The sequence below is a fragment of the Eptesicus fuscus genome, chromosome 16, assembly GCF_027574615.1.
Source record: "Eptesicus fuscus isolate TK198812 chromosome 16, DD_ASM_mEF_20220401, whole genome shotgun sequence".
NCBI lineage: Eukaryota > Metazoa > Chordata > Mammalia > Chiroptera > Vespertilionidae > Eptesicus > Eptesicus fuscus.
Genome location: NC_072488.1, coordinates 62,978,050 through 62,996,032, shown reverse-complemented (window position 1 = coordinate 62,996,032; position 17,983 = coordinate 62,978,050). Strand labels below are relative to the sequence as shown.

General features: G+C 54.9%; 1 protein-coding gene across 2 annotated transcripts in view; it reads left to right on the top strand.

Moving 5' to 3' along the window:
- The window catches only part of NCK2 (NCK adaptor protein 2), a 158,176-nt gene that overhangs the window by 14,631 nt on the left and 125,562 nt on the right, over window positions 1–17,983 (top strand). The window contains exon 1 of one of the 2 annotated variants that reach the window (XM_054727976.1): window positions 12,829–13,119. The exons of the other annotated variant lie outside the window; for it this stretch is intronic. The gene's annotated coding sequence lies outside the window, so the exon portion shown is untranslated. Of the gene's footprint in view, window positions 1–12,828; window positions 13,120–17,983 lie in introns of those variants that run through there. 2 annotated transcript variants of the gene reach the window in all.

The following is a 17,983-nucleotide window of genomic DNA, read 5'->3' as shown; positions in this document are numbered from 1 at the left end:
GACCTTGACCACCTGGCTGCGACCTTGACACCTGGCCGAAGCCGTGCTTGTGAGTCTCCTCCACCGTGAAGTTGGCTGGTTTTTCCTTTGTCTGCACATCAAACTCAAAGGCTAACACAGGCCAAATAAATAAAAAACCCAAAAGCTTCAATTTTCAATGAAACGTAGGTTTATTTCTATAGAGACATGCTGAATACAGAACGCTGAAATAAATGAGTCATCGTTAACATAAAATAATAGAACATTTTAATAAAAATTAATATTTTTTCTTGAATATTAACTTGCCAGACACTGAATAACGGCACAAATTAATAAGCGTAACGCAAATAAACCTATTTTTCTTGTTCTCCGAAAGGTAAATATATCCTGTTGCACACACCAAACAAGTCAGTCCAAGACTAATGACGTGGCCATCGGCTGCTAGAATATTCGCTGCTGGTATTAGTGGAGAGAAATGGCGCGCCTGCACACAAGGCATGTGAGGGAAATGAATGCAACACGATTTTAGTAATCAGTCATTAGCGAACGTGGTAGTTCGTTATTAATAATTATGTATAACAGGACATTGTAAAAATTAAGTTACGAAATTTTTATTAAAACATTTCTTATGTACCGTTATATTGGCTGTGCCTTAAAAATATTCATTGTGGCTGCATGCGGCCCGTGGGCTGCGAGTTTGACATGCTTGCTGTAGCCTTTAGAAGGAAGTCTCTAGAGAAGGAGGTTATGTTTTGCTTCCTCGAGGGGGTTGAATATAGTTCACATTAGTTACAGGCACCCCCTTATCAGCAGGGCATGACTTCCAAGACCCCCAGTAGGTGCCTGAAACCCCAGACAGTACTGAACCCTACATGTACCATGTTTGTTCGTATGCATACACGCTATGATGAAGTTTAACTTATACATGAGACACAGTAAGAGATTAACAAGAATTGGTAAGCATACAATAGACCAGTTATAACCATCACTATAATTAAAGTTATGTGACTGTGGTTTCTCTCTCTCAACGTAGCTCATTGGACTGTACTCGCCCTTTCACAGCTTCTCTGGCACGTCTGATGTGGCGCGTCCGATTGCCGGCATCACCACTCCTTGCGTTGGGGCCGTTGTTAAGTAGCCTGGGGTGACCTGAACACAGGCACTGATATGGTGACAGTGGGTCTGAAGCCCCGACGGCTCTTCCGAGACTAACAGGCGGGAGACACCGAAGAAATTCATTTCTTATCTGGACGGAGCGGGAGGGTCTGAGACTTCCTCACACGACTCAGGGCAGCTAGCAATTTAAAACTCAGGAATGGTTTGTTTCTGGAGTTTTCCATTACAGGCTTTCAGACCGAAGCTGATGGCAAGGCGGGACGGTGGGTAAGCGGCCGTGATAAGGGGCAGGTATTTGGGATTCCACGGAGGAGGCTCCCCTGCCCTCCGCATGGAGGGAGGTTTCCAGCGGTCACGAGGCTTCGCGGCCCTGCCCTTGGGACTGCCCCCGGCGGGGAAAGGAGCTAGGAGCCCGCGAGCAGGGCAGTGTGTCCAGGGTGTGGTCCGGGGTACGAGTTAGGAGCGAAGATGCCTGGGGTCTGCTTGGAGCCTTCTCACTGGTCTTCTAGGAGGATGGCTTGGAATCCTTCCTGTGGAACAAGTTGCCCAGTTGGTTGTGATGCGTTTTCAAGGTTGAGAACCACCTTCCTGTGTTCCGTTTGAACCCTTCAGACCATTTCCTCCTGAGTGTGTAGAATCACAGTGTGCCACCCGCAGTGCGCCACCCTCCGCGGGGACTAGTGAGGCGACAGCTGAGAGCCCTGCTGTGTAAAGCTCAGCTGGGCCCGCTGCCAGGCTGGTCAGAAATGGTCCTGGCACATGTGCGTGTGAGAGAGCGAGTGGATGTGGGACAGTGTCCTGTGGACTCCGTCCAAGTTTGGGCAAATGGAAACCACCAGCCGATCTATTTCAGGCGTGCCCCATGCCTCCTGCTTTGAATGGCCCTGGCAGCTCCCCCGGGCGGCGGGGGGCAGTGGCCTGAGGTGCTGTCTCCAGCTGGAGGAGGTCTGAGCCCGGATGGTGACCGCCTGCAGGGGGTCAGCCCAGGGGAGGGGCCCTTGCTCTGTAGACACAGGGTGAGTCTGGGTCCTGGGCTGCTCTGGGGCCCTCCGGGCTGCCAGGTGCTGTGATGCAGCCCCAGGGGTGCCTGTGAGTGGAGGTCTGGCTTGGGGAGGGTCGGAGGGCCCCTGCTCTCCAGTGGCTGATGGTTCCAGGGACTCTCCCCAGAGGGAGAGGAGCCCTTGACCTTTCTCTTGGGGGTAGCAAGGGTCAGAGTTAAGGTCGGTAGCCTGTTTCACTTTCCTCCTTATACCTCTCCCCCCAGTAATGGTAAGATTTGAGGGAGGGGGTGGGGAGACTTTACTGTCCCACCCTCCCCAAAGCTCCCCAGGTTGGCGAGATTCAGTGTATTCATTGGCGTGAATGGAACTGGCATTAGTGCATTTTGTTTGTTAAATTTGTCCGCAGTGACTTTTTGGACATGGTTGCCTTTAAGTCCACGGCTCTGTGTTAAAGTATAAATTGTCGATTCTAGTTTGACCTTAAGATTTTTGACAATTTTTTTAAGTCTTGTCTATTTCCTAATTTTTTGTGTTGACTGGTGAGTCGTGTGGGTTTTGATGGCTTTGTGTACGAGAGCGCTTTGCGTGGAACTGGAAAACTCGCCCCTACGGACAGAGCTTTGGGCTCAGCCAGTCCGGGCTTTCTTACAGCTGGTCCGCGGGACAGCTTTCCTGCGAGACGGGGTTGGGCAAGGGGTCCCTGGAGCTCTCGTCCAGCTGTTGGCTTGGAGGAGGCCCTGCCCCCGGGAAACAGCGAGCAGCAGGCGAGCGCCGGCCGGCCGGGGTGGGGGTGCAGCTCCGAGCGGCCCTCCCGCAGCAGGGCCTGCTGTTCACAGCCGCGAAGGAGTCCCGCTCCGGAAGGCCTGCCGCAGCCCCGGGTCTGGGTCGGGACTGTGTTCACCTGACGCCCGGGGCCCAGGCCCACACGTGGAGTTCTGAGCGGTGACCCAAACTCATGGTCAGCCCAGGGCCCTGCTCCAAGTGATGCATTTCAGGGTCTCCGAACTTGGGGTGGCAAACCTTGTGGTGTTATTTCACTGAAGTTTAGTATTTCCTTCCGTGGTGAATGTGGGCAGCACTCCCCTGACAGGCAGTCAGCGGGGAAGTGACTGGTAATTTCCCATCGCATCACGGTGATTGCGATATGTTCAAATTCGAGCAGCTCATCATCCTTTCTTTGAAATGATGGTCGTTATTAGGCCTTTGGCTACAGCCTCTTGTTCGTGTGCTCACAGTAGAAGGCATCCTGGCCGCAGAGGCAGGCCTGTGGGGACTGGGCTGTCCCGGTTGACGAGAAGGTGTGGGGCTGGGCCTGGGGCACAGACAGTCCCCGTGGGCGTCACAGGAAAGCCATTCCGTGTTGCTGCCTAACAGGACTTTCTACCAGTGCAGTGATGACAAAACATCCCCAAGTGGATACCACAGAATTTGTTCTCTAAAAGAAAACGCTAAAAAGAATTCTACCTAAATTGGATAAAAAGCCTAATCATTGTGGAAAAATATATCTTCAGTTTATTAGCTAAAAAAGCTCATATAAACAGTGTTCTGATATTTGCGATTATTTTATAGTATAGTGGTTGGGTTTGGGTGTGCATTTGGTACTCAGGAGTTTATAATGACGTCAGTATCAAAAAAGTGTCAGTGCCTTCTAAAAATCTCTCACGTTAAAGAGTTTGACTTTCTGGTTTTAGGAGGCGTTATGGCCAAACGGTCCCTGGAGTTTTTGACCCCATACTGAACAGAAATACGTTATAAAATGAAAAGTAACGTGGAAGAGAACGGACACAGGCCTTGCTCGCACGGCGCTTCCGGTGCCTGGAAGGGTAAATGCTGGCTGGGGAAGTGCCCGCAGAGAGACGATGGCGGTGTGGAGCAGCATTGCTCAGCACCCGCGTCACAGGAATGCTCACGTGTTCGGAGCCCTCGCCGTCCCATAGGCCTTGTCTGCTGTGATCTCCCTGCACACCTGCAGGCTGCCCTTCCCCCGGCAGGAGAGGCGAGCGGTTTAGAGAAGCTGAGGGCTTGATCCACGCGCTGGGCGGGCAGCCTCTCTTTGGAGGTGTGTTATATTTGCACACGGTGCAGTGACCCGTGGGGTCGGCTGGCTTTGCATGCTCACTGTGCAGGGGAGCGCCAGCGCACAGCCGGACTCCCACGTCCCTAATTATGTCAGCGCTGAACTCGGGCAGCGTGCCTCCTGCGCGGCTGTCTGCAGGCCACGCACCCGGCCCCGGAGCCCGCAGCCTGCCTCTGCTTCCCGGGGCGGCCGCAGCTGCCCAAGCCAATCTGTGCCTTCCGCTTGGGGCGCATGGGAGCAGGATCACCCTCGTCCTCCTTGGTTCTTCCCAGGCTTGCAGCGCTGCCAGGCGGAAGGGCAGCACGCCTGCTGTTTGAGACCCAGCTCTCCAAGACCCCTCTTAACTAGCACGGCCTGTTAATTTATTTATTTTTTGGTGGAGTTTATTTTAATGATGAAGACAACATACTGGTCAACTCTTAAAGACAGTGTTAAAGGGAAGATGCTTCCTGTAACCTCGCCATCCTAAAGAGAAATCGGTGTTTGTAATCTAGTCCTTAGGTTGCAGCCATCTGTATAACTTTGTATCCTCTGTAACGTGGGGACGGTTCACTTTGTCCGTAGTCTTTATGATGTCGTCGTGTTGCATGGCGTGTCTCGCCCTGCCAGCTGCGGGAGCGCCGCTGACTTGTCGTTTGCATCGTTGCTCCAGCGGATGCAGTGCTGTGCCCTCTTTCCTTCCGCGCAGGCCTTTCCTTCCCGTGATTCCTGCCGGAGGGCTGCACGGGGGGCGCCTGCCATCTCGGTGGTTCTGGGTACATGTTGCCATCGTGCCTTCTCCAAGGTGGCACCAATTTCCAGCAGCGCGCAGATACCAGTTTCACCCAAACCGCACTGCTCCTGCTAGGCAGAGGCTGAGGCGCCTCCTGAAGGCGTTTTGTGTCGGATTCTGAAGGACCTTGTCTCGCGGTGATTATAAAACAGCGTCACTGCTATTGTAACTACGGGTTGACTGGAATTTGTACACACCGAGGGCCAGCTCCCGCACAGAGGGCTTGAGCGTCGGGCTCTGCCAGGGCGCACTGACTGGAGGGCTCCCTCCCGCCCCGCGGGCCCTGTGGGGCTGTGACGGCGTGTGCGAGCCCTCAGCCATAGCCGCGCCGGTCCCTCTGAGGGGAGTCAGTTTTTGTTATAATAGCTGCTTGTTTGGCGCTGTGTTTGGGACAGAGAGAGAGAGAGAGAGAGAGAGAGAGAGAGAACTGCATTTCCTCCTTTTGGTCACTGGCCAAGTGAGCCAGAGGTGATGGGACTACTGCTCTTTAAACTGGTCATCTGATCTCTAAAGGCATTTTCGGAAAGAGTTGCAAATATTTTGGGTAAGTTTGCCACGGCTGTAGCAGGTAGAAGACCTCCCAGAGGTACGTTCAGAGCGGTGTGAGTGTAGGTTTCTGTCCAGCCAGGTGTATTAGCTCTGCGGTTGAGTAACCAGTTAGGAGCCGGGTGAGCCGTGCCCAAACTCAGGGCCCACCGAAACTGAGAAGGTAAACATGAGTCACTTGAAGCTGCTAGGTTTGTGGTGATTGGCTGCCAGCGGTACGTGACTTAATCCAGTGGGCAAGTTGAACCTGTTCCTTCTGCTCCTGGTTAGATTGCTTGCTGCCACGCAGAACTCCCTGAAATTACAAACCTACCTCGTTATTAGGTTTTTATGACATTTCTTCTGTTTGGCTCAGATGTAGTAGAAACCACTTTATAGAGATCACTTTATAGCAGCGGTCGCCAACCTTTCGGACCTCATGGACCGCCAGTGGTCCGTGGACCACTGGTTGGCGACCGCTGCTTTATACACTGAGTGGCCAGATTATTATGATCCCTGAACGCATAATAATCTGGCCACTCAGTGTATATCCTATATAATAAAAGGCTAATATGTAAATTGTCCCCTCGACCAGGAGTTCGACCAGCAGGAAGGCCGGCCAACTGCCCATGTCCCCTCCCCCTGGCCAGGCGGGCCGGACCCCACCCATGCACGAATTCATGCACTGGGCCTCTGATATATATACTGAGTGGCCAGATTATTATGCGTTCAGAGATCATAATAATCTGGCCACTCAGTGTAGTATGCCCTTTAACAATGAAAAATTTTCTGGGTTGAAGAGATTAAGAAAAAAAAAAAAAAAGCCCTGGCTGGTGTGGCTCAGTTGATTGGGCGGCCTCCTGTGCCTCAGGAAGTCATCAGTTCGATTCCAGGTCAAGAGCACCTTCCCAGGCTGCCAGCTGGATACCCTGTGGTGGTGGTGGTGGTGGTGGTGGTGGTGGTGGCGGGGGCGGGTGGGGGGGGGAAGGGGCATGCAGGAGACAGCCATGGATAGTGAGCTCTCACATGGATATTTTTCTCTCTCTCCCTTCCTGTCTGTGTTGATTACCAGAGGAAAAGATGGGTGCGGGAAGGAGAAAGGAAAGAAAGTAAAAGAATGAAGTGGGTAGAGGGGCTAAGTGGGCAGGTGAGCATGGTGAGCAGAGGGGGTAGCAGAGACACAGGACTGAAGGCCTCTCTCCGAAGGAAGGGGAGCTTCTGCATTGGACTCCTGGGAGCCTAGAGGGTGGGAGGAGCCCTCCCTCCCGCTCTTGCTCACTGAGGTGTGCGCCTCCCGTGAAGGCTGCCTTGGTGTGTATGCCCCAGGCCCCCTGCAGGGTGGCCCCTGCAGTACTAACCAGGAAGCAGGCCTCTCCGGGGCGCCTGCCAGTTAAATCCCCGCCTCCTTCCCTTGGACTTCCCTCCACCTGGGGGGCATACAGGGTCCCCCACCCCGCCCACCCTCAAACCATTTCCATCTGTACTGAGCAATGCTAGTTAGATTTATGAGTGAATATTGTACAAAGTTTTCAAATGAGTTTAATAACTCAGCGGAGCGCCTTGCTCCGTTCCCCTGCTGCTTGTGGTGCTCTAGGTTGGGAGTCAGGAGAAGGGTGGGGCTGGCCCCGAGGGGAAGCAGCCCCACCGCTCCAGGGGCATTTGCCCAGGGATGGGACGCCGCGTGCCAAGCTGGCGTGTCAGGTCCACGCACCTCAGTGCCAGGGTCGAGGTTCCCCCTCCCACTGGCGAGACCTCGAGGCCTAGACTCCTTCCCGTGTTGCATCTCATGTTTCCACTTCGTGTTCCCTTGATATGTATGTGTAATTTTGTTTTTGTCACATGCATCGTGTGTGTTGAACCAAATGTAATTTGCTGTTAATACCTTTAGTGACAAACCTCAATGGCCTACTTGTGATGTCCAGTAAGTCTGACTTCCCCGTAGCCTCGTTTCGGTGATAACCTCGTTAGCATTTTGTGCGTGGTATCCTTTATTAACGTCATGTTTGATGCACTGGTGATGATGGATAGAATCACTTATTTAACAATGTCTGTTTCTCTTCATGGTTTTGTTAAAAACCAAATTCAACTGAGCGATATTTTAAAGATCTTACTGGTTTTATTCAACGAAACATGAATCAGCCCTAACCGGTGTGGCTCAGTGGATAGAGCGTCGGCCTGCGGACTCAAGGGTCCCAGGTTCGATTCCGGTCAAGGGCATGTACCTTGGTTTCGGGCACATCCCCAGTAGGGGGTGTGCAGGAGGCGGCTGATTGATGTTTCTCTCTCATCGATGCTTCTAACTCTCTCTCCCTCTCCCTTCCTCTCTGTAAGAAATCAATAAAATATATATTTAAAAAAAAACATAAAACAAAGATTCATGAATCAGCAGCTCATATGGACAGAAAGGAACTCCAAGGAGCTGTGCAAGAGGAAAGGCTGAGGCGGAAGGCAGAGGAGAGGAGGGCATACTGGCAAAAGGTGGGCTGATTGTGACTTTCCTTCAGGGCCGCAGGGAGTCCACAGGCAGATGTCCTCCCTGGTGCTGGTCAGGGGACGCCTGACGGACCGGTTTAAGAGTCCACTTTTGGGAGAGGCTGAAACTCTCAGTCTCAGTGTGGTGACCTGGGGCCCCACCAGTGACTCCTGTAGGGCCTGCTGTCTTTGTTTGTTTGTTTTACAGCAGGGGTGGGGAACGTCTGGCCGGCGGCTGTATAAGGACCGAGAAATCACGTGGTCTGGCTCTGCCAGGGCAGTAGGGGTGAGTTAATTGTCAGACCAAATAGAGCAGGCTGATTTTTAAGTTGATAACTTTTATGGCCCTCGAATGATGTTATAAATATCCAAATGGCTCTTGGCAGGAAGAAGGTTCCCCAAACCCGCTCCCAGGCTGTTGTGAGTACGTTTATTAGAACCCCGCCAGGCTCGCTCATTGATGTATGATCTGTGGTTGCCCTCTTGCTCCAAGGGAAGGGTGAGCCATTGGAACAGAGACTGTGCGGCTCAAAAAGCCTAAAATACTCACCTGGCCGTTTTCCAGGAAACACGGCCCACCCTGCTGTGCAGGAAGGAATGGGAGAGCAGCCGGGAGCCGCCCCTCGGGAGTCCCTGCCGGCCACTGAACTGGCCCAGGCGGGTGCGTTTCTGTGACGGCAGGAGGAGGTGCTCACACTGAGGGCTTGTTAGGGTGAAACGGCCAGGTACTGGGCGGCTCCAGCATGCACTCTCCATGTAATAAATATTAATTCCTTCTCCCCTTTATTGCTCATCCCTCGCCCCCGTCCTCCGGTAGTTACTTGCTTTCTGCATGTGAAAATTTGAGATGAAAAGTAGGTTTTAGTCTTCTAAATATGTAGAAATTAATGTATTTAAAATAGTGCCATTCAGTTGAAGTAAAACGTAAGTAACAAGTGTGAGCTAAATGTATAACTTCAAATTTCCTAGTAATCACAGTAAGAAGTAGAAAGAAATAGATGAAAATAATTTTAGTAAGGCATTTTATTTAGCCCCATGTCATTTCAACTTACAATCAATCAAAAACGTTACTAGTGAGCTGTTGGGTTTTTAAGTTTTCCCTTTTTGTTCTTTCGCATAAGTCTCTGGACTCCAGTGTGCGCTTGCCCTTACAGTAGGACACAGCTGGACGCGCCCACCTCTGCTTCTCCCACGCCCACTGGAGCCTGTGAGTCCATTCAGTTCTCACACCGCTCCTGGAAGGGCACCCCCCATCAGGAGGGGCTCAGTCCACAAGAATGTCTAACTTTTGACGCCAGTCCCCAGTCCTGGCCCGCCTGCACTCTGGCTGGCTGGCTACACATTGGGGTGTCCAGGACCCCTTCATCGGGTTTCAGTTTGCTGGAATGACACTTTACTGTCCATCAGTGGTTCATTACAGCGGGAATTCCATAGGACAAGGTAGTGGAGAGCGGGTGCAGAGCCTGGGCACCCTCCGGCATGCCACCCAGCAGCAGTGTGTTCACCCGCCTGAAGCTCTATGTGGTTCCAGAGTTTTTATAACCAGGTCTCCAGCTCCCTCCTACCCTGCAGTTGAGGGGTGGGGCCAAAAGTTTCCACCCTCTAATCACGTGGTTGGTCTTTCCATGTCCAGCCCCCATCCTGCGCATCCTAGGGCCAACCCCGAGTCACTTCATTAGCATACGCTTGGGTGTGACCAGAAGGGGCGAGTTCTGGGTAACCCACCGCCCCTATCACTCAGGAAATTCCAAGCAGCTCTGTTCCAGGAACTGGGGACTAAGACCAGATATATTTTTATTAAACCACGTCAGGACAGCCCTAGAGGGCGCCCCCGCCCTTGGCCTGCCAGCTGGCTGGCCCTACTGAAGGACACTCCTGCTCTGTAAAACAGCTGATGCATTCCTAGTTCACATTCCTTCCTGCCCTCTGCTCACTAATCATGACTCTCACTGTGCTGCTAACTCCCCAGCTCTTAGTTCTCAGGAAGCAACTGCAGGAAAAATATAGTAACATTTCTCAGAAAGCTTAGATACACGCTGTCTAAAAGCAGCACAGAATTGTGACTCCATATAATGCCTTACAGAAGAAGAGCTCAGCTGCAGGCGATAGGCATCTGTGGCTGCAGGTTGCTAAGTAAGGAGTGGGCTGTGTGGGTGAAGCCGCAGGCAGGGGGTGAACTCCGCCTGGCCGGCCGGGAAGGCCCGTGGGCCTGTACCTGCAGCCCCGGAGCCCGGCTGTGCACGCACTGCCAGATGTCCACCACGTGCGTCAAGGCACTGCCAGTGAAACTGATTTAGGAGGAAAACCTGAGAAAAATGAGGTTTTTTATTCCTCACATGGACTTGGATCTCCCTTCCTTGCATGATGTTTCTGTAATTCTAAATGTTTACTTTTTAGCTTTTTCTTGTAGTTTTACTTCAGGAGTCCGGAACCAGAGCCCTGGGTTCAGGTCCTGGCTCCCCCCGCCCCCGGACTGTGAGTTGGGCCGGGTAGCTTACCGCTCAGGGTCTCAGTTGCCTTCGCTGGAAAGGGGATTGCTATGAAGATTGAAATGAGTAAAACACATTGAGAACGGTGCCTGGTACATGACATCATAGTATCCTCGCATGTTTTAAATCACATGATGAAAAGCACTAATAATAAAGAAAAGGTTTATTACAAGAATGAGAGGGAATGGTGAAAGAAGGTCCAGGAGCTGTGTGGGTGGGGTGTGGTGGCAAAAGGAATTTCTAAGAATCACAGTTTTTAAAAACGTGATCTTTTGGACACAGCTTACTCAAAATTCTTTAAACTTCAAGGGCTGTCTGATTTTAAAGACCTTTTGTTTTTTAAAGAACAGTTTATTGATTTTGAGGGAGACAGAAAGGGAGAGGGAGAAAGAGAGAAAAACATCGATGTGAGAGAGAAACATTGATCGGCTGCCTCCCGCATGTCCCTACCAGGGATTGAGCCCACAACCCAGGCATGTGCCCTGACCTGGAATCGAACCAGCAACTGAGCCACACCAGCCAGGGCAAAGATCTTTCTAAAGGGTAGTGTTCGTATCAGGCTTTTATCTTTCTGAGGCATATACATCAGTGGTAAAATAGTGTTCTTCTGCAGCTAAGAAGTGCTGAAGCTTACTGTCAGGTGTGTGTGACCACAGTGGTCACATTTAAAGTAGTTTCCCCGGGAATAGGAGGCTGTATCGAGCATCGCTCATTTCTGAAGGGCGTAGCCGTGCTCAGGCGCGTAGGCCGTGACTTGTGAAACGCGAGGCCGCAGTTCGGAGCGGAGCCATCTGTGGAGTCTCCGCGGGCTACGTCGCCTCCTGGCATCTGGTATTTAGTGGTCTGAGTTGTTTTTTATTCTTTCACATTCAAACATCTTTATTTTAGCAGGTCAAGAAAAAGATTTTTGAAAATATTTTTAGCTTTTTAATATTTCGGGTATTCAAGGAGGTCATTTTGGGGAAGTAAGCAATATTGCATTAAATATTGCTTATAGTCTAAAACATTGTTTCCAGTGTTGACAATTCTGATGATAATATCACCATTCCTATCCTCTTTTGTAGTTGTCATTCTGACTTCATAGGAAGAAACCTGAAACGCAGTGATATTTTGGCCACATATTTCAAGAGATGTTTCTCATTCCTTGCCATCACACAGCTTAGGTGAGAACTCTTCGGTAGAGGCTGGCTGGGCGGCTTACACAGATACTTACTTCTCCTAGTTCTGGAGGCTGGGAAGTCCCAGAGCCAGGTGCCTGCTGACCGGGTCCCCGGTGAGGCGTGCTCCGGGTTGGAGAGGCGGCCATCTCCAGAGGTGCCTCCTACAGCAGAGGGCGGCGGCTCTGGTCTCCTCCTCTCCGAGGGGCGTGTGCCCCATCCCGGCTGCACTGCCTGACCTCACCTAGACCTGTGACTACCTCCCAGAGGCCTCGCCTCCAGCAGCATCCCCTGGGACCAGGGGCAGCCCACGGAGGTGGGGGCCAAGCATTCAGCCAGTGAGAAGCCGTGGGGACGTGCTCTGGCTTCCCAGCCCTTTCTCGGAGAAAGCACACGCCTGGGTGTGGGCTCACAGCGCTGCCACCACTTCTAACTCAGGCTTTTCTGTTGGAGTACAAACCCTCCTGCTGTCAGGCCTCCTTTCCTGTGTCGGGCCTGCCCATCACTCAGAGCTCCACTTCCCCTACAGCCTTTCTCAGAGGCTTCCTCAGGCCGCCTCTCTCCCCGCCCGGGCAGGGCGAGGGCCCGATTTCCTTCCTCTCCCTCCAACCACCCTTCAGAGGTGAGCCTGTAGACGTTACAGCATCGCTTTGGCTCCAAGTCTCCGGGAGCTGCAGCACGCACACCGCCGCCGCGGGTCCTGCCGAGCCGAGGCTGAGGCGCCGCTCGGAGGGGGAGAGGGGGGGAAGGAAGTGGTGAGTGCTGCTTTTCCTTATCGGGATCTTCCTAACAGCCTCTCTGAGCCTCTTGGGAACGCTTGACCTCTCTGGCCCTGAGCTTGAGAACCATGGATTTAGACTGTTGGCTTGAACGTCCTCAAGGCCCAGCTCAAACACTCAGCTCGCTCAGCCCAGAGGGCACCTGCCAGCCCCGGGAGTGAAAGGAACGAGACTCCTGCCTTCCCCGCCTGTGTTTCCGTGAGGGTGATGCCCGGGAAAGGAACGCCTTCCTGTCTCCCCAGCGAAGGCGGCATCGTCCTGGTTCTCACCTGAGCCTCTGTCCAGCCTCTGTTCGTCCTTTAGAGAGTGGCCCAGCGTCAGCTTCTTCCAGTGACTGCATCTTGGGGCTGGATCCTGCCCCCCGCCCGCCCCCCACGTTGGCCTCGCAGGCGCGCTGAGCCGGGGCGTCCTTGTAGAGGGCACGGGAGGAAAGCCGCACAACTGTGGGCACTGGTTTCCAGGAGCTGGAGGCGTTCTGACTTCCCAGGACAGTTCCCTGAGCTCTGCCTCCTGGAATCGGCATCTTCCCCCGCCCACTTCCACAGCCGGAGCCCCTCCCGGCACCTCCTGCGCCCGCTCTGGCTCTGGCTCTGGTTCTGGTTCGGCACGTGGGTTTCTCTGTTCCCCACTGCTGCACTGGGCCCCGGCGCTGCTCTGGCAGACCTGCCTCGCTGCCGGGGCCTGCCAGCTCCACCCGGCCTCGCTCACATCACTTCCTGTTTCCTGTGCTCTGCGGTGACCACCTACAGGATGTGAGTAACCTGAGCAGGTAACTTCCATTTCAGTAGAAAGACTCCTGTGGGGCCACTCACTCAGAATCTCCCCTCCCGCCTCAAGCCTGTAGCTCCAATACCCGGGCCTGTAGCTCCAGTACCCCGGGCCTGTAGCTCCTGTACCCGGGCCTGTAGCTCCAATACCCGGGCCTGTAGCTCCAGTACCCGGGCCTGTAGCTCCAGTACCCGGGCCTGTAGCTCCAGTACCCCGGGCCTGTAGCTCCAGTACCCCGGGCCTGTAGCTCCAGTACCCCGGGCCTGTAGCTCCAGTACCCGGGCCTGTAGCTCCAGTACCCCGGGCCTGTAGCTCCAATACCCGGGCCTGTAGCTCCTGTACCCCGGGCCTGTAGCTCCAGTACCCCGGGCCTGTAGCTCCAATACCCCGGGCCTGTAGCTCCAGTACCCGGGCCTGTAGCTCCAGTACCCGGGCCTGTAGCTCCAGTACCCCGGCCTGTAGCTCCAGTACCCCGGGCCTGTAGCTCCAGTACCCCGGGCCTGTAGCTCCAGTACCCCGGGCCTGTAGCTCCAATACCCCGGGCCTGTAGCTCCTGTACCCAAGCCTGTAGCTCCGGTACCCGGGCCTGTAGCTCCAGTACCCCGGGCCTGTAGCTCCGGTACCCCGGGCCTGTAGCTCCGGTACCCCGGCCTGTAGCTCCGGTACCCCGGGCCTGTAGCTCCAGTACCCGGGCCTGTAGCTCCAGTACCCCGGGCCTGTAGCTCCAGTACCCGGGCCTGTAGCTCCAATACCCGGGCCTGTAGCTCCAATACCCGGGCCTGTAGCTCCGGTACCCGGGCCTGTAGCTCCGGTACCCCGGGCCTGTAGCTCCAGTACCCCGGGCCTGTAGCTCCTGTACCCCGGGCCTGTAGCTCCAATACCCGGGCCTGTAGCTCCAATACCCGGGCCTGTAGCTCCGGTATCCCGGGCCTGTAGCTCCAATACCCGGGCCTGTAGCTCCAGTACCCCGGGCCTGTAGCTCCAATACCCGGGCCTGTAGCTCCAATACCCGGGCCTGTAGCTCCAATACCCGGGCCTGTAGCTCCAATACCCGGGCCTGTAGCTCCAATACCCGGGCCTGTAGCTCCAATACCCGGGCCTGTAGCTCCAATACCCGGGCCTGTAGCTCCAGTACCCCGGGCCTGTAGCTCCAATACCCGGGCCTGTAGCTCCTGTACCCGGGCCTGTAGCTCCAATACCCGGGCCTGTAGCTCCAATACCCGGGCCTGTAGCTCCAGTACCCGGGCCTGTAGCTCCAGTACCCCGGGCCTGTAGCTCCAATACCCCGGGCCTGTAGCTCCAGTACCCGGGCCTGTAGCTCCAGTACCCGGGCCTGTAGCTCCAATACCCGGGCCTGTAGCTCCAGTACCCCGGGCCTGTAGCTCCGGTACCCCGGGCCTGTAGCTCCGGTACCCGGGCCTGTAGCTCCGGTACCCGGGCCTGTAGCTCCAGTACCCCGGGCCTGTAGCTCCAGTACCCCGGGCCTGTAGCTCCAATACCCGGGCCTGTAGCTCCAATACCCGGGCCTGTAGCTCCTGTACCCCGGGCCTGTAGCTCCAATACCCGGGCCTGTAGCTCCAATACCCCGGGCCTGTAGCTCCAATACCCGGGCCTGTAGCTCCAATACCCGGGCCTGTAGCTCCAATACCCGGGCCTGTAGCTCCAATACCCGGGTCTGTAGCTCCAATACCCGGGCCTGTAGCTCCAATACCCGGGCCGGTAGCTCCAATACCCGGGCCTGTAGCTCCAGTACCCCGGGCCTGTAGCTCCAGTACCCCAGCCTGTAGCTCCAGTACCCGGGCCTGTAGCTCCTATACCCGGGCCTGTAGCTCCAATACCCGGGCCTGTAGCTCCAGTACCCCGGCCTGTAGCTCCAATACCCGGGCCTGTAGCTCCAGTACCCCAGCCTGTAGCTCCGGTACCCCGGGCCTGTAGCTCCAGTACCCGGGCCTGTAGCTCCTGTACCCGGGCCTGTAGCTCCAATACCCCGGGCCTGTAGCTCCAGTACCCCGGGCCTGTAGCTCCTGTACCCGGGCCTGTAGCTCCAGTACCCGGGCCTGTAGCTCCAATACCCGGGCCTGTAGCTCCAATACCCCGGGCCTGTAGCTCCAGTACCCCGGGCCTGTAGCTCCAATACCCGGGCCTGTAGCTCCAGTACCCGGGCCTGTAGCTCCTGTACCCAAGCCTGTAGCTCCGGTACCCGGGCCTGTAGCTCCGGTACCCGGGCCTGTAGCTCCTGTACCCGGGCCTGTAGCTCCGGTACCCCGGGCCTGTAGCTCCAATACCCCGGGCCTGTAGCTCCAGTACCCCGGGCCTGTAGCTCCAATACCCGGGCCTGTAGCTCCAGTACCCGGGCCTGTAGCTCCTGTACCCCGGGCCTGTAGCTCCAATACCCGGGCCTGTAGCTCCAATACCCGGGCCTGTAGCTCCAATACCCCGGGCCTGTAGCTCCGGTACCCCGGGCCTGTAGCTCCGGTACCCCGGGCCTGTAGCTCCAGTACCCCGGGCGGGGGCGTGTGAACAACGGAAAGGAGTTCTTCGCAGTTCTGGAGGCTGGAAGTCAGGGTGGTGCCAGGGGGCCCGGCGAGGGTCAGCCTGCACCCGTCCTCCGGGGGTGGTCGCAGGCCCCTTGTATCCTCCGTGGTGGAAAGGTGCCGGCAGCTGTGGGGTCCCTTTTATGAGGAGCACTAATCCCACCAGCAGGGCTCCTCCCTCAGGACCTGATCACCCCCACGGCCCCACCACCTCCTATACCATCCCCTCGGGGGGTAGGATTTCCGAGTGAATTTGGGAGGACACGGCCTTCAGACAGCAGCGGGCCCTTGTGCTGGGGTTCACGCAGCTGTTGCTTCTCTGTGCTCTGCTTTCCTGGGAAGGTCTGAAGCTCAGGCACCCCTCCAGCGGGTGTCAGCTCCTCTGTGCCCAGCGCTGCCTCAGGCCCGGGTTCCTGTGGGGAAGGCGCTTCCTGGGGAGCAGCCTGGTGGCTCCTGGTTTTGCGTGGGTGTGGCCCTGTGGGCATTCAGGAAGCGTCTGTACCTGGTTCAGTGGGTTGGGGAGAGCAGAGAGCCTCCACTGGGACGCGCACCTCTGGAAGTCTGGGACGCCGCGCTGGGTGACCTGCGTGCCCCCCAGCGGCTCAGGACCTCTGCCTGTGTCCATGGGCTGACTTACTCTCAGCGCTTTGTGTTTGAACAAAAACAAAATTGACTTCTCGGTCAGAACTGGGTGTCCGCCTGTGCGGGGTTCAGGGCCTTTTGTGTCTTGGTGTGTGAGTTCCCAGATTGGTGCATCTGGGCCTGGAGCCCAGTTCCTGTCTGTGAGGGCCCGTGTCCAGGGCCGGTCTGGTCAGCTGTGCCCCAATCACAGACCTGACTGCCAGGCCGTCCCCTGCCTTGGGGGAGGGGGGCCGGGTCTCAAGTTGTCTGGGGCCTCTGGGCATCCCAGAAATCTGTCCACAGCGGAGCCTGCTTACGCTCACACTTATTTAGCAATTCCTGTGCGGCGTCCGTGGGATGTGGTTGAGGCATCCACGGGAGGTCATCTGAGGCGGAGCTGCTTTTGAGTTATGTGTTTGTCTAATGAAATAAGGCGTCAGAAGCTCTACATACTGTATAATTGGAAAAAAATGCTTTTCAAAACCGTCACCAGCTCGATCCATTGAGAAATTAAGTGCCATGTCGTCTGAATACCTGGTGATCTGATTTTGGCTTACCTTTATTTTGTAAAAGGTTAGCAATAAATGACATCCATTGAGGGGTGGTGTTACGTGTCCGTCCTGTGAAGGTCATTGGCGCTGTGTGTGGAAGCATCCACAGGAATTGGGGGAGGGGCTCAGGACCCTCAGACTCTGAGCATCTGACAGGACCGGAGCGCCACCTGCCTGGCGGGGCGAGGCTTCTTCCTCGAATTTGGATTCTTGATGTTTGGGACGGAGAGCTCTGAAGTAAGGGGCGCTGTTCTGAGCTGTGCTCGGCCAGCTCTTTCTCTGTGCCCCCGCCCCCTCCCGCTGTCAGCCCACGCGGATACTCTAAAGCAAACTCCAGATAAGTACCATTTCTTAATGTTATTTTTTAGCAGAGTGTAATTTTTTAATTTAACTTCAAATTGGTTTGTTTAAACTTATTTTCCCTCCCACATGCTTCCCTTTCTCAGGTGTCATTGTAGCGCCTTTCTGAGCTATTTGTCATCTCCCTGGGATTTAGGCATTACTTAAGTTCCGCAGACAGGGGTGCTGTCTGCCACTCTGCCTTTCAAGGGAAGACAATCAGCTGATACCCTTTCGAAAATGAGTGTGTTTTTTCCGACCTCAGTGCCTGGATTGGTAACTGAGCTCCGCCCCAGTGTGAATTGCAGGATCCACCCTGAGTCACTTGGATTCTTTTAATGTGATTTTTCCTTTGAGCACTAATCGTGTTCATAATCTCCTTGTCTGCAAACCAGCGGCTTGGAATCGCTGGTTTTGTGGTTACAAACCCAAATAAAATAAAACGGTATTAAGCATGATGCGGCCATCGGCTGCTGCTCGGGGAGTTGACGACTCCCACGGAGGAGTAATCGGAAGCAGCGGTCCCTCGTGGTTTGGTTGGGCTGCTTGGCATAGCTCCACGCCCTTACTGCAGGCCGCCCTGGGGGGAAGCGGGTGTGAGAGGGCCACATGCGTGAGGCCCTACCCAGGTGTGCTCGGCCGTTGATGTCACCTGCAGCTCTCCCTTCCCTCTCATGTCTTGGGTGGGTGGGAGACCCCAGCTTTTGCTACAGCCTGGATTTTCTGTAACAGACTCAGGTTCCTGCCTTTCACCCCTTATTTCCATAAGCATTCCAAATACCTTGAAATTTCAGTATCGTCTG